General features: G+C 36.8%; 1 pseudogene; it reads left to right on the top strand.

Moving 5' to 3' along the window:
• The first annotated feature begins 506 nt into the window (after window positions 1–506).
• LOC116902642 lies at window positions 507–683 on the top strand (annotated as a pseudogene).
• Window positions 684–4,534: the final 3,851 nt, after the last annotated feature.

The raw sequence follows: 4,534 nt of genomic DNA, 5'->3' as shown, positions 1-4,534 counted from the left end.
CAGAGTGGGGGTGAATATGTAAAAATACATAGCTTAGTCTTTAGACATTATATACTTGGACAACAATGTGTTTGTCCTCCAACTGTATATTTGAAAAATATGCATATGACACAGATTCTTTGGTGACACAGAAATACCAACATATAAACAGAATGGTCAAGGGAAATTCAGGAAATATATTTTCTACAGTGATAAAACAACAAACATTCAAGTTACAAGTTTACTTACCAAACACAGAAAATAAGTACCTGTGGATATGTATACACTACATATTACATAAACAAACTGAAGATATTTATAATGTGATTATTCAAAATAGTCCCATGGGATTCCAACAATAATTATAAAGATCCAATTAAAGTAGTCATATTCTCAGAGGCAGAACCTTAACTCTATATGGCTTGAGGAAATGATTTTCCTTTGAGGCCAAAATCTTAAACTAATTTCTATGTACAGAGCTTGACATCATGTGCATAAAATCTCAGCATAGTTAACAAAGTAGGCTTGTATCATTTTAGCCTTTTGACTAAGAACAAGTGTATTATCTCTTTTTGCCAGGTTACCTGTTACATCCTCAATATGGGAAAATATATTAAATGGATTTTTGGAATTATGATATTAAAAGGGAGATCATACCATCCAGTCCACATGTCAACCTTGCAGTACTGCCTGAAATATTATGAAAAAAAGACTAAAATTAAGTAAATTTTGTGTGAGTAGTTTTGATATTATAGGCAAATAACGTAAGGATCCCATTTGTTTTTGCTGAGTATACTACATGTACAACTTTTGTTTCTTAGCAACATGATCTTAGTGTAAGATCATGGAGAAGAGGTTAGGCTGTATGAGTGATTTGAAGAAAAACATTGAGAGAAGATACTGCAAATCCATAAAACTAAGTAAAAGACTTGATCAAGTCTGGGACACTTTTTAAATCAGGGCTTTGAGGACACTGGAATTAATTGGACCTGTGGAGTTATTGTTGTCAAGACACTAAGAAACAGAGATAAATCTGAAAAATATAATTCACAAACTAAATGACTTACAGTATGGTTATTTAAAGGAAATTTAATAATAGATTCAAGAAGGTATTTCAGGATATTTGCTAATCCTGTGAACCTCAAGATTGTATTATTTACTGAAAAAAAACCCACCCTGTTTCTAGTTTGTTGTGGCATACACTGAGCACATAACTTCACTCTGGCTGCAAAACAGACGTACCCTTTAATATACACATTTAATCTTAATCAATGAAGGTAAAGTGTTTGGAAGAAAGCAACCAAGTTTGAAAGTGATGTGTCATTGAATGACAAAGTGATAAATCAGAGAAAGCTCAGACAGAACAGGATGTTCCCAACTCTCATCAGAAGAGAGGAAAGGAACAGTATCTAAGAGAGAAGGGAAGAGAGGAACAAAGGAAGGAAGGAGTTTTATTGGGAGAGTTTTACAGAGACAGATCACAGAAATAGAACAAGCTAGCTAGACATGAGTGAAGGCAGAAAAAGCCAGAGAATGAGGAACCAGAAGAATAGAACATATTGCCAAAGTAAGAGTTTGAAGCCAAGCGAAGTAATTCAGTAAGAAACTGAGAGAAACCAGATTGAATCAACCATCTTGGAGAGGGATTCTGAGCCAGAACTGCTGAGTTGAACTAGCCAATTAGAGCTCAGAAAGAACTAGAAATGGTGATCTTATTCAGCAGTACATCTCAGAGACTGAAAGCATTCTAGACCTAAATTAGATTAAATGGAGGCTAGAAGCTTCCAGGACTAGGCCTAGTTTACCAAATGGAGGCAGAAAGCTCTCAGATAACAATTACATAAAGTAAGTTAAAAAATTTATAAGAAGGCTTGAAAACTATTTAACAAAACATTTCTAAGTGGGTGAAGAAGGAGCTAAATGTTTTCATTTCAGGTGTCTTTCAATGAGCATAAGTCAGACTGTGTATCAAAACATAGTGCAACAATTATTAGAGAAACATCCTCAAAATTTATACCATACAAATGTTTTATGAGAAATCAGCAATCATTTCTATATTTCTATATAAAATATGTGTTTTTCTCATTGTAAAATTAGATAACTCAGCACTTGCCAGGTGAATCCTTTTCCAACCTGAGTATGAAAAGCTTTCTTGGCTTCCATTACAATATAAGACGAAATTAGTAAAAAGTGCCATCACTTAGATTCCAATGCTCTACTGGAGATGGGGAGAATAGAGGCTACTATTACTAATAAAATTTCCATCTAAAATCTCAAACGAAGAGAATACCAACAAAGAAGTTCACAAAATATGATCACAGAGGAATTCTGACTCACAGCTTCGATTTCTGAACAACTATGTTTCTCTCCTCTCAATGTCTTACAAGTCTCCTTAACTGATTAAGCAACTAAATAAGTAAATAAGTTTAGATAACTTATTTTACAACAGTGATTCAGATATATTATTTTTCTTAATAATAGACACAAGAGATCAATGAAATAACAGTGGCTCAAATAAAAGCTTAGCTATGCCCATAGAGAAAAACACCCAATGAACAAAAAATTTTTTAACTTCCTGAACTCACAATGTAAATTTATTCCTATTTGAAAGGCAAAATGACAAAAATAAATCTACACAAACTCTTTTGAGTCACCTTTCTACTTGCTGTCCCCCAGCCCCCAATAGGGGCAGGAATCACTACTCAATGAGAGACCACACATAAAGGTAGAAGTTCAACCCACACAAACCAGAAGACCAGTGAGGAAACAAACCCATGAACATAATACCATTCAAGAAAGACAACTGCAGAATCTGGTAACTTACCTTTAAATACCTCAAAACATAGGTCTACAGTCCAGCATGAGGGTGCAAGAAACAATCACCAAGGTATAATGTCATCACCAGAACCCAGCTATCCAAGTCTAACATGACAGAAGCAAAAGTAAAAGACCATAAATCCAACTTTAGGAAGATGATTGAGGTCCATAAGGAACGCAAATAGATACCTTATGGAAATTCAGGAGGTCTCAAAGAAGCAATTGGAGAAAATTAATGAAACCCTAAAAGAAAGCCAAAGGGAAATAGAAAACAAAGTTTTTGAGTTGAAGGAAACAAAATTGTTCAAGACCCACAAACGAAAATAGAAGTAGTAAAGAAAACACAAACTGAGGGAATTCTAGAAGTAAAAACTATACATACACAAACAGAAAGCACCAGCACAAGCATCACCAAAAGAATACAAAAGAAGGAAGAGGGAAATCTCAGGTATTGAGTCACTTTTCTACACAAACACAGCCAATTAGACCAGCACCATTTATTGAAACTGTTTTCTATTTTCCATTGTATGTTTGCCTTCTTTGTCAAAGATGAATTGTTCATACGAGTGTGCTTTTATTTCTTGGTCTTCAATTCTATTCCATCGATCAACCTGTTTGTCTCTGTACCAATCTCATGCAGTATTTATTACTACTCTGTAGTAGAGCTGGAGGTCAGGAATGGTAATTCCCCCAGCCATTCTTTTACTGTTAAGAATTGTTTTTGCAATTGGACATTGAAATACCTGAAGACTCAGCTATATCTCTCTTGAGCATATACCCAAAAGATGCCCCAACACATAAAAAAGACACGTGCTCCACTATGTTCATAGCAGCCATATTTATAATAGCCAGAAACTGGAAAGAACCCAGATGCCCTTCAACAGAGGAATGGATACAGAAAATGTGGTACATCTACACAATGGAATATTACTCAGCTATTAAAAACAATGACTTTATGAAATTCATAGGCAAAAAGGGAATTGGAAAATATCATCCTGAGTGAGGTAACCCAATCACAGAAAAACACACATGGTATGCATTCATTGATAAGTGGCTATTAGCCCAAATGCTTGAATTACCGTAGATGTACAGAACACATGAAACTCAAGACAGATGACCAAAATGTGAATGCTTCACTCCTTCTTTAAAAGGGGAACAAGAATACCCTTGGCAGGGAATAGGGAGGCAAAGGTTAAAACAGAGGCAGAAGGAACACCCATTCAGAGCCTGCTCCACATGTGGCCCATACATATATAGCCACCCAATTAGACAAGATGGATGAAGGAAAGAAGTGCAGGCTGACAGGAACCGGATGTAGCTCTCTCCTGAGAGATACAGCCAGAATATGGCAAATACATAGGCGAATGCCAGCATCAAACCACTGAACTGAGAACGAGACTCCCGTTGAAGGAATCAGAGAAAGGACTGGAAGAGCTTGAAGGTGCTCAAGACCCCATGAACAACAATGCCAACCAACCAGAACTTCCAGGGACTATGCCACTACCCAAAGACTATACATGGACTGACCCTGGACTCTAACCTCATAGGTAGCAATGAATAGCCTAGTAAGAGCACCAGTGAAAGGGGAAGCCCTTGGTCCTGCTAAGACTGAACCCCCAGTGAACGTGATTGTTGGGGGAGGGTGGTAATGGGGGGAGGATGGGGAGGGGAACACCCATATAGAAGGGGAGGGAGAGGGGTTAGGGGGATGTTGGCCCGGAAACCGGGAAAGGGAATA

Source organism: Rattus rattus, chromosome 5 (assembly GCF_011064425.1).
Source record: "Rattus rattus isolate New Zealand chromosome 5, Rrattus_CSIRO_v1, whole genome shotgun sequence".
Taxonomy (NCBI): domain Eukaryota; kingdom Metazoa; phylum Chordata; class Mammalia; order Rodentia; family Muridae; genus Rattus; species Rattus rattus.
This window is presented reverse-complemented; position numbering and strand designations above follow the sequence as displayed.